The sequence below is a fragment of the Anser cygnoides genome, chromosome 4 (assembly GCF_040182565.1).
Source record: "Anser cygnoides isolate HZ-2024a breed goose chromosome 4, Taihu_goose_T2T_genome, whole genome shotgun sequence".
In the NCBI taxonomy this organism is placed as follows: Eukaryota; Metazoa; Chordata; class Aves; order Anseriformes; family Anatidae; genus Anser; species Anser cygnoides.
The window spans coordinates 39383627-39395770 of NC_089876.1; the positions used below are offsets into that span (position 1 = coordinate 39383627).

Below are 12144 nucleotides of genomic sequence, written 5' to 3' on the forward strand. Positions count from 1 at the left end.
AAAAAAAAAACAAAACAATGGAGTAATAGGTCCATATTCATCGAAAAAAGGCATTTTCAGGTTATTCTCAGAGTTTTTCTTAAGGAGAGTTTTCCTTGCACACACTGAAACATTTACAGTTTTTGGCTGGCATGGGATGAGTCTTAATTGGAAATATCACCATGTACTCTATTAAATTAGAATGATATGAGCATCTACTTATTTTAGGCTTCATGTAGTGAAACGCTGTTGTCTTTTTGATTATGAAAGTTAATCATGAAAGACCCAGCAAACCTCAGAATTCAGAGGCAAATACTAAAAAGAAACTCATAAATACTATCTTTTATTTTTTGGTACTGTGATTTAGGGAAGAGTGGGCTTCTTATTTTATTTTGTTTCTAATGAGAAGTTTCTCCTTTATATTTTGAAATGAATAATCTGCACTTTTTTCATTTTCTAATATCAGAGCATACTGATTATATCAAATTGCTATTTCTTGCAAAAAAACTTTTTACAAGTCAGGCATAAAGCCAAGAAAATCCAGACTCTGATAATGTGGTGTAAATATGCATCTTTGTGAATAAAAGGTAAAATAACTTCAGTTACCTCAGAGAAAGAGCATATGTATGTAGATTTTTAACAGAATAGCCAAACTACTGTAAATCTACTTTTCAAAAATTCATTTGTCTAATTACACTGTTAGGCTTCTTTAATTATGTCAGAGCCTCATTCATGGAATTGTTATTAGTTTAAAATTAAGATGCACATGATTTTTTATTGCCCTGGAAAAAAAAATCTAATTTAGAGTCTGAAGAATAGTGTAAAAAAATTCCTTGCAGAATTTTAAAAAGAGGGAAATCACGAACTCTGAGAAATATGATATATACTGCATATTTGCTTGTATAAGAATTCTTGAGTTTCTGCAGTTAAAGGTGATTCCAGTATTAATATAATATGTATCAAGAAATATACATTTTCCATCTTCTGATGTAAAAATTACTTTTTAATTCAACTTAAATATTTGTATACCAAATTAAAATTTGTATATAATTTTTGAGTATGAAAATATATTTTTATTCTGCCGTATAGAATTTTACCAGAGATTTTGAGAGAAAGTATAGATTCACCAGATCTGCTGGGGAACCTGCTGAAACATATCTGCAGTATTTTCTGTTGTCAGAAGCCAGTATAAAATAATTCAGTATATAAATAGTGTGCTCAGCATGTCAAATGTTCCTTTTCAGCTTTGTCAAGCAGGCTCTTCTTATTCATATTTTTACTTTCTATTTTTTTTTGTTGTGATCTAAGAAAGATTTAAAAAAATTAGTGAAGAAATGATGTGGTTCAGTAAGTCAGGTATTTTGTTCTGGAATCTCTGAAGGTAAACCCTGCTGGTTCAGGTTTTGAATGTTTACCCCTAACAAAACCTGGTCATTTTTGGTTTACATACAGCTAATAGAAATACGATAGAATACATTACTCTGGCTTCAATGGACGCAACCTGGTAATGAATGAAACGTGAGCCAGTTTACCCTGCAGCAAAATGTGGCTGGATATCTCCAGATAGCCACAGCTGGTCTGTGAAGGAGTTGAACATTTATACATATATTCATTTTCTGTTTTCAGAATTACACTTTTCTACCCCAACTATAAAGGAAAAAAGCTATTTTGCTATTCTGTTTCCCTTCAAATACATGCAGCAGAACAGTTTACTTTATTAATTATTCATTACGGGGAAATCAACCATGATTTTGAAGATTAAAAAGGAAAGAGTAGGAAAAATGTAATGTTAACTAACTTGTGAGCGGAAGGTTCAGGGTCTATCAAATCAGTTTGTACAGTAAATTAACTCTCAAAACATAAAACGTCTTCAGATGGAAAGGGCAATGATGAATTGTTTTAAGCAAGAATTTAGAGTCTGCTAATAAAATGTCCTGACCCACTGAATGTTCATCATTCTGCCGATCTCAATTGAGCAGAAAGATTGCCAAATTTAAAATGCACTGGCCAGATGATTGGCTCTTATTTCCAGCATATACACATGGTGGAAATAACTCTTATCAGCATGCATATACATCAAAACTACTGTGTTTTACAGGGCTCTTCTTCAAAAATCTGGAGCAAAACTGTTACCATAAATTACTGTTAAGAAACACGTTAACACAACTGCACTGGGTGCAGCAGCTGTTGAGGTTCAATAAGGAGAAACAGAGACTTTTAATTACAGTACAGCAAATACATATTGTTTGTGTACAAACAATTGTTTGGTTGCAAAGATGATTTGTACTTGACTTGTTTTGCTAATACATTATAACACTGTTGCAAATAATTGAAATAGATTGCAGCATTTTCAAAAGGTGGAAACATTAAAAAGTAATGTACAATTCAGCTAGTGGTTTATTACATAAAGATATTTTTTACATGTGAAAGTTAGATTTATTTTTGTTGGCTTTGACTGAAGTCTAATGAAATGAGTAGACTTGGTATTTTTTTTTCATAGCCTGTAGGTATTCTTAGCATTTTTGTTGACATTTGGAATCAGCTTACACTTGTGCAAGCCGTGTAACAATAACCTGTAAAGATGCTGTACTAGCATATTTTCAATTAACCATGAAGTTATACAGGTAAATGTTTATGAAGATGTGCTTTCCTCCAAAATTAAAGTATGCTAAATCTCTAGTATTCTTACTTTCTTTAACGTATAATAGCTGTGTTCCTTCATCTATGTGGGCAAAACAGAATATTGCAGGTGACAGTATGATCAAGGCCAACCAGCATGCAGAAATAGTATCATACATGTCTTGTTCTGCCACCTCAAAAATAATATTAAAACTTATTTTCTTTCTGCTTTCTTTCTTAGTTGGAACCAATATAGTGTTGCGAGGAAAATAACTGTTATTAAACTAGAACAGTACATACTGTCCATGCAGAAAGATAGCTGGAGTGATATCTAGATTATTGCATAAAATATAGTGTGCCAAGAGAAATTTTGGAATAACATGAAGAGTCAAGTATTCTCAACTTCATAGAAAAAATCCACCAAAGTATTCCTCATCTGATGTGGAGAACAAAAGCAATGGGAAAGAAATATGAGTGCTGTTTAAACATCTATAAAGTATCAGTAGTACACCAGCATGTAATATAATCATTTTGCCTGGTAATCTAGAAATTTTCTTTTCTTTTTTTTTTTTGAAAATGAAGGTACACGCATTATCTAAATTAAAATAAACAAACAAAAACAATACAATATCTTAAATAGAATTAGAGTAGAAATAAATATACTTATTAGAAATCCTGAAAACTAAAAAACTACTAGATAATAAAATTAGATGCTTTCCATTAACTTTCTGGCTTTTATTATGGTATGTACTAAAATACATGGAGTGGGGTGGAAAAAATGTCACATTCTTTCTTTTAATGGAAGTGATGCTTCTTAGTCCACAACAAGTGGCATGGTCTAAAGAAGAGTGGCACTACATCCATCATTCAGTTCCTTCTTGCTGGGGAAAATTGCAAAGTAACTAGTGCATAACCACTTGGCATAAAGTCTTTGCCCTTTTTGGCTAGTTATAGTTATTTTTGTCTTACTTCATTTTCATTCTTTTTCCTCTTCCCTCACCGTTGCTTCATACTGATCTTTTGGCTAAAAGATATCAACTGAAAGGTACCAGCTTTTAACCTTTTATTTTTCCTTTAATGAACTTGCACATTTTCAACCGGATAAGAAAACCTAGTGATGCTGAACTAAAACTGTGTCTTCTGCAATGTTCGTAGGTGCCTAATGAATGAGAACTTCTGCCTTGAACATAAGCTCTGTTGAATTCCTTGATGTAACAGGAAAATTAAGAAGTTCTGGTAGAAGGAATTTGTTTAATGCAATACCTGGTAAACCAACAGTCACACAGGGAGGTGGTTATAAGCATAGGAGTTATCAATGTTTATAGCAGCAACTTCTCGGAGCCACAGTGATCCTTGGTTGTTTCAAATTCCTTGAAGAGCTATCTCCCTTTCTGAACACTACGTTGTTTAAATCCCAAGAGTATTTAGATCTGTGCCACTGAATTTAGATACATGAGCCATAATATTGCCTGGTTAGATGCTGGGACCCAAAAAACACAGCTGTACTTTCAGCTAGACTGGTTAACCTACCACTTTGTTTTCTAAGGTGTGAATCTGATGACCTGCATGACCAACAGGACATGCTGCAAAATTAACTGGATGTTTTTTTAGGTTTTTCAGCTTTGAAGGATTAGTAGGATTAAGTCCTAGAGTTTGTTCTAAATTTGAGAAGGCTTTTACAAAACCTATTGTTAATCAGAGATGAGCAAATGAATTGTCAGTCAAATATTTGTACCACTCAGCAAACTTAATGTTTTGATTTTATCTAACTTAAACAGCCACTGTATTTGAGCATTCTGCAGAAGCTAATACATTATGTTTGTACTGGAAACTGAATTAGGAGGTAGCAATGTCTCTATAAAAGCCCAAATAAGCCAATGGCAAATCCTGAAAGCACTTTTTACACAGAGCATAAAATTCACATGCTCAAAACTGATTGATTAATCAAACCCAAAAAGTATTGTATGAGTGCAAGTGTGGAAAACTGGTGTGCTGTATTTTTTCCATATGCAAAATGAATTGAAAATTGTTTATAAATCCATAGTTTACCAGTTTTAATATTTGTCTTGAAATATGTGGATGGGAGAAGGTTTACAAGATCAGTATATCTTAGTTAAGAGGGAAATGACTGAACAAAATGGAAGGTTTCTATCCCACCATCTGCTTTGCCCCCCACGTCGTCCCCTGCACCCCCCAAACCCCCCCAAAAAAAAAAGAAAAAGAAAAGAAAAAAAAAGGTAATCTGAAGTGTTCTTCTGGAGAAAAATCAACAGGCACCTTGGAAAAAGTTGAAGGACACAGCTATAACTTTTTCATTTTCAATTATGCAACTTTTATTTTGGTAGAGCAAGTGTGTTTCACTGATAAGAATGACTTCTAAAATATAATTGAATATTTAACTTTTAGTATATGCATAAGATGGTTTATTATTACTTCCCATCCATAATATAGAGCATTTTACATCAGGATTACATTTTTTCAGACCAGGTCTTTTATAATCAAACTTGTTTCACAGTTTAATCTTATCATTATATTGCAGTCCAATACTCTTAACAGTTTTATTGTTAATCAGAATTTGGCAAGATTCCATATCATGTAGCTCTTCCTTGCTTCAAAAATACAATATCCTGAACCAAAAAATGAAAAATGAAAAAAAAAAAAAAAAAACTTTAATATTAAGTTATTCTAATAGTGAATAAATAAATAAATAAAACATGGTGAGATGTGGTGAAAAATAACTAATAATCTTACTGAAGGTTATGAAATTCAGTGACTTGTGGAAATGTTATTTGTAGTTCATTTTATTGGATAACTAAACTTGCATATTAGATTGGTGTGAGATGATAATCCCCTCACATATGAAGCTTTTTACTGCATTTGATTTTATGGCTAACTATTAAAATCAATAATACTGAAAACTAAACTAACAAACACAGAGGCAAGATTTATTCTACTATATCAATTTTGATATTCTGCTTGTTTGTCTGCTCTGTTACTCTTTCAGTGGAATATTACTGTTTTTAATGTTTGCAGATGAATTTGCAGGAAAGAGTTTATAATAGGTGGATGGATTTGTAATACAAATGGTATTACATATGCATAGCAATTAGAAAAGTTTTCTCTCTGATGCTCAGACCAGGAGGGAGGGAGGGAGGGAGGGATGGAGAGAGGCAGGATCTTCCACCTCTAGCCTGCGGGAAGTTCCATGTGGTCCTTTACACCCAGCAGAATGAAACAAGCTCTGACAATGAAAAGGTCCCTCAAAGAGTAAATTTGGTCTTGAACACTGGCTGCATATGGAGCTTCACAGCAAAAGAAAGCAAGAGAGTCACATGTTCATGAAAATAATTTAATGCTTTTGAACAACATAGTAGAGAAACTAATCTGTTCTTGGGTATTAAAAAACATCTTCAGTTAAATAAGTTCTTTCACTCACATTACTTACTTCTGATGGCCAACAACTTCTTTAATATATTCAAGTCTCCTTAGTACAGTTAAGCAATTTTGTTAATACTTGGTAAATACTCATGGGGAAAACTTCACATTTTTTTTCCTTAGTCTGCTCCAAATGGCATTTAAAAGGCCAAAATATTATCAGTGTAGATGACAGTATCTTTTTAGCCCTAACTGGTTATGACATTTGAGGTTACAGATGGATGATGCATTGCTGATATCAGATATAAGCACAGATGTTCCTGACATGTTTCTGAACTTGTTGTGTACCAGGTTAAAACTTTCAGATCACAACTAAAGCTTTTGTGATGAAATTGATATCCTGTAATTGGACTGGTGGCACTGCTTATGACACAAAGAATCAGTACAATTGCACTAAATTAAAGCTAGAGCACTGTTGCAACCATTCTTGGACTTCTAACACTATAAATCCATCATGGGTAGCACCTCTTCAAATGCTTATCTGTGTTATTTAAATTTGGGAGCAAAACCATGTAAATCTAAAGTTTTGTGTACCTGAAGGCTATAAAAAAGAAGTCTCTGACCTAGCATTTGTAATTTGAGACTTGGTTACATTTCTTCTTTTAATTCTACACTATCAGATATAGCAAAGCTTTGTAGGTCATGAAGATACTGTCTTAATTAACTTTTAGATAAGTTAGTCCATGCTTTACATGTAAATGCAAAAGCAGATGTTTATGGATAGTGTACTTGATATATATAATGAATAGTAGCCTTTCTGCTGCATTAAATAATGAATGTTTTAGTATAGCCAAACGTCATTTCTCACTTATGTATGACATTATAAAGGGAAATGAAGTCTAAACCTTTCACTATAAGTGAATATTTTCTTACTTTGAAAAGCTGTGTGCTGCCTTCTCTGTTACTTCCTGATAAGTGTCTGTACTGTAAATTTCAGTATCAATTTTTAAAAGTTTCAAAGTGATTAAAAAGAAAAAAAAACAACAGTTATTTTGTGGTTGACTAAAAGGATGTTTTTGGCAAGAAAAACTAAATTTAGACAACTGTAAGTTGGCCCAAAATAAAACTTGTAAAAAATTTATGGACAATTAAAGAAACATTTGCTGTTGGAAACTTGCATCTGGAATGTAATTGGTAATCATAATCTGACTACCCATTGCACCTTTTGATATGAGAATACACATTTATATTTTTTCAAGTGTAAAATTGAAAGTTGTAAGTTAAAAGAGAATTTAATGTGTTGTGCTACAACTGTGCTATCTAATTGTTTTATTGTTTATTTGCACACAAACACAGAGTTTGTGTGACACTGTGACATGCCACCTATCTAAATTTTATACAGAAAACAAGAAAGGAAAGTTGTTCATAAACATGTACAAATGTACATATTGATATGAGAGAAAAACATCAAATATAAGCAGGTCAGATATTTTTTCCCATTTTTAATGATGGCTTAAAGAGGCTCTCCTTTGACATTAGAGACTTAGAGACAAGGACTCTTGAAACCAGAAATCTGCACTAGCCCTATTGTCTTAAAGCTAGAAGAATTGTTCATGTCTATCTACCCGTCTGAAATTGCTGTAGCTCTGATGATTCTTTTGCTTCTTATAATAAATATACTGGGCACATTTCTTAGTTACCAGAAATGAATTACCAAAAATAGCACACAGAGATTATATTAGCCTAGAAGAAGCTGATTTCAGGCTTTGCAACCTGAATGTACCTGAAGCTTTCACTTCCTATTCAGGATCTGGAGCAGGGAACACCATGGACAGCTGTGCCTAGGCTGACCAGGATGAAGCAGAGCAGGCCTCTTTCACCTTTCTGTAGCAGGATGAGCTGGTGCGGTGGCACTGGAACGAGGACAGAGTCTTGCAGTGCCAGTGCAGCTGGGTGGCCATCACCCTGCCCTTCCATGGAGAGCAGACCTGGGAACAGCATGGCAGGTCTTCAGTGTGGTTGCATTTCCAGGAGCAGGGAAAAACTGGTTGCTCCTTGGGTCAGATCTTTCGGAGTCAGAGGTCCTTCAGAAGTGCTGTCCTGTACCTTTTAGCTTTGTGTATGACTTCTGTAAAATAATGTAAATGTATCTGTGGCACCTCTCTCATGTGCATCTAAAGCAGTGAGTTTGCTGATTTATGTATTTAATTGTAGCTTGACAATGTCTGTAGGGCTGAGCCTGTGATTGACAAAGCTATGAATTTTAGTTTCCTTACACTGCCTGAATCACATCTGTACTATCATGACCTGACAATTATTTAATCAGCATATGGTATCACTGTCTATCTGTTTATATGGCTGTAATTATCATATATGACATGCATATAAGCTTGTAAAATACAGTATGAATTTTAGATTATGTGAAAAAATATGAACAAGAAAAGTATTTTAATCAAAAGCTATATTTAGGTATGGGAAGTAGTTGCATATATTATTAACCTACTATTTTAAGTGAATTAGTGAAATAAGATGTATCTATACTACTGTAAAAATAATGTCTGATGTATTGAATATTTATTACAGGTGAATGATACTTCTGAATGATCTCATCACTTATAAATATCAATAAAATCTTTCATTTAACAACTCAATTCAAATGCCTTCTATTGTACTGAATAAACATAGAGCTCACTGATATTTTATGAGGGATGAGAATGTTCTAGTGGACCTCATTATTCACAAAATACCAATAAACTGAACGTTTATTCAGTTCAACAAACGAGAAAGAAAACCGAACTGTGAACTTAAATGGCATGAAAATAAAAGGATATAAAAATAAAAGGATATAAAATAACGTCTTAGTAACCATACATGGTCAAGAAGAATAATCTCAGCTTTATTCCTTTAAACATGAGATTGCTTAATGTTTTATTGAGTTCCCATTGATTTAAATATTGCTCAAGTATATAAAGTTAAACACGCTTCACGTTCAGCAGGGGTTCTTAACTCCTATTTACGTTCCTAACCTCCTGCTGAAATCATGTGATTAGTCATTTACAGTATCAGACTGCTTCACATGGTTTTCAATACACATCATTTATTTACCCTTCTGATTTCAGACATAAAATTGGCTTGTTTTCAACTCCAGGTTTTCAGAAACAATGACTTGTTTAGAAGCACAAGTCCTGTGCTAAAAGTTACAAACTATCAGTGCTTCACATTTTTATTTCTTTGTGTTGCTTTTTATTACAGTTGCACATACTTCTATTAGCAAGAGGGCCCTTAAGAAAACCGATTTGCCTCAAAGGAGCTGAAGTAACCCTATATCCCTTGTCTGACCAACCACTGTACAGTTCACAATGTGCTATGTGTACTAACCTGCATATAGAAATGCCTGAACATATTAACTCAAGAAAAAATCTGATGGAAAAATCATTATTTACCCTCAAATAACTAATTTCCAACTTATTTTTGCAATTCTGTCTGGTAAAAAGCTTGGTATATCTACATACACATTAAACAGAGCTTTCATAGAGCACTGATGCTTATCAATTTCTTCTTGATTTGTATTGTCAATACTTAAAAAGGGAAAGAGAACCCCAAGGCTAAGGGGGGGCTGGGGATGAGTTGCATGGAACTTTTGATCTTCCCACCTCTTTTGATCTTCCCACCTCTAAATGTTTCTGAACTGTTTGCATTTCAATAGCAGGTAATAATACTTTTATTTCCTACTACACCATCTGTCTAACTTCTTTAGTAATAACAATGATAAAGCTCTACGTCTTCGTTCCTATTGTTGCTGTTGCATGGCTAAAAGAATAATCTTCAATTACATTCCAGTCAGATGACAAGTGTCTTGCTTGCTGATTTCAAAAAATAAAAGGTCCTTTAACTAGCAATGAGAGAAATGAAAAACTGCTTGGATAAATATTTATTTTGCAAAGCACAGATTAAAACTGCTTCAATTTAATTTTGTTTTTTTTTCTTTTGCCAATATTGCAGAGCACAGTTTCAGATATTTTTAAAATATTGCTGTTTCTACCCTAGTATAACAAAATTTTATGTTTGTTTGTTTTGGTGTGTGTATGTTTGTTTTTTAGTTTTGTAATTTTAGTTTGTTCTAATCTAACCATAGCTTAGGAGAAGAAGACAACCTCAAATTCTATTCACACATAATTCAGTTTTGAGGCTCTGGTCACATATTTCTGTAAAGCTATCTTTTAACTTACTAAGGATGTGAATAATCTCATTTAAGAAAAAAAAATAAGAACAAGAAATCATTTAATAATGAAACAACAGTAACGTCAAAAAACAACATAAATTGACTTTGTAATGCTTCAGTGGACCCATCTCTCCACTAAATAACAAGCTAATGAGAAATTTGGTGAATTATAACGTTTTTCAAATACATGATAAAACAAACAAAATCCCTGGAACCTGATTATAAGTTAAAAAACAAACAGACATATATAAACCTTTCATTGCTAGCACAGAAATGCAAGTTACATACTGCCATTAGATCAAGTGCAACAGAGAGAACTGGTATTTCTTTCTTTTTTTTTTTTTTATGTATCAAACATTCCTCATAGGATTTTTTCTACATGCTTACCTGATAAATTCTTTCATTTGCAGTTGAACTACAGATCTAGAAAATATGGCCTATATGGAAAAAATAAATATATTTTGGTTATAACTTATATCATAGAGACAAGTGGGCACACAGGAAATATAAATATTATAAGTTTAAATAAGAAAGACAAAAGCAAATGTGAAATAAAATTCACAAAAGACACCAAGGTTAACAGCAAGCATTGTATATTGTCGTTAGAAGAAAGCAGAAGAAAGAAAAAAGAAAAGAAGAAAAAAATGTTGGTCCAGCTGATTATTTAATTGTTAGTTTCCACTAAAACCAGATCTGGCTAGTGCAGTTACTATGGATTTTAAGATGAAAGGGCTTGAGCCTGCAATTAGAAAGAAATTTCAGAGAAAATTCAAGTTAGGAGCTGTGAGACTCTCTAGGCTTTACTGGGGTGCTTGGAGGGTTTCAAGACCTGACTGGACACAGCCCAGTCTTAGCCAGTCCTAGGTAAGTGCTTTGAGCAGTGTGTTGGACTGGAGACCTCCCATGGTCCCTTCCAGCCTAGGCTGTGCTAGACCCTGTCCAGTGTCTCTGCTTTTGCTGTGACACTTTGGAGAACTGGAATGGTGCAGGTTAACCAAATAGAGCCAGTGGAATGGCTGAAAAGAAAGAAACAGCAAATACAAAAGGGTCTGCAAGGTAAGATTGAATAAATCAATGATGATTAGGCTAGTAAAAAAGGCAGTCACAGGAACATTCTCTCACTTAAGACTTTTTGCTTCTAACACTACAGCCACACCAAAATCTACAGTCAATTGACACATTATGCAGAAAAACAGTAGAGAAAAAAAACACCTTTTCTGTCCTGAAAGGCATTTCATGAGACAAAGGGAAAAAAAAAAAAAAAGGAAAAAAAATAAAGAAATAAAAGTACATTTAATATATAACTGCAATAGCCGCAATAACCTCAATAGCCAAGAATGGTGCACTGCTTTTTTTTTTTTTTTTTCACTCATCGACAGATTCTGTAAATTCTTCACGATTTGACAGATGTACCTCCCAATTTCTTGATAATCTCTGTATTAATTTCTTGTCTAAATGTTTATTCCGTCTGTGTTCTAAACTATTATTATCCTGCTTTGAATAAAGTGCACACTATCTTGATAATTCACCTCTCCTTTTCATTTATCTCAGTGAGAAATTGTATATTATTTTAAAAGTCTCTTTGGGTTATGAGGAGGAAGGGATGAAGTTCTTCAAGAGGAAAGTCAAGTGATTCAAGTGGAAACGTTTCATAGCCATAGATACTCCTGAACAGACAGCTCTGCAAGCAGCCAGTGAAGAAACAAGGAAATGATAGATTTGGAGAGCAGGCAGGGAAAGTAGTAACAGATGGGCAGGAGCATTTGTGGGTTCACTAGAGCCTTCTTCTTTTCTTTTTTTTTTTATTATTGGATGATTGTGCAACCTTAAGGAAATTGAGATGAAGATGTTGCTACATTCTTCTCAGCTAAAGGTGTGCAATCATTTCTAGCTGTCATATGGCCAGTAAAAGACACTTTCTGGCTCTTCTTATTTCAATGACCAGTAAG

The 12144-nt window shown here is 33.5% G+C and overlaps 1 long non-coding RNA gene across 1 annotated transcript in view; it reads left to right on the forward strand.

Moving 5' to 3' along the window:
- LOC106040983 (uncharacterized) overlaps window positions 1-11698 on the forward strand; it is a 272553-nt gene extending 260855 nt beyond the window's left edge. The window contains exon 23 of the long non-coding RNA XR_010831119.1: window positions 7781-11698. This is a non-coding gene — a long non-coding RNA (uncharacterized lncRNA). The remainder of the gene's footprint in view (window positions 1-7780) is intronic.
- The last annotated feature ends 446 nt before the right edge of the window (window positions 11699-12144 follow it).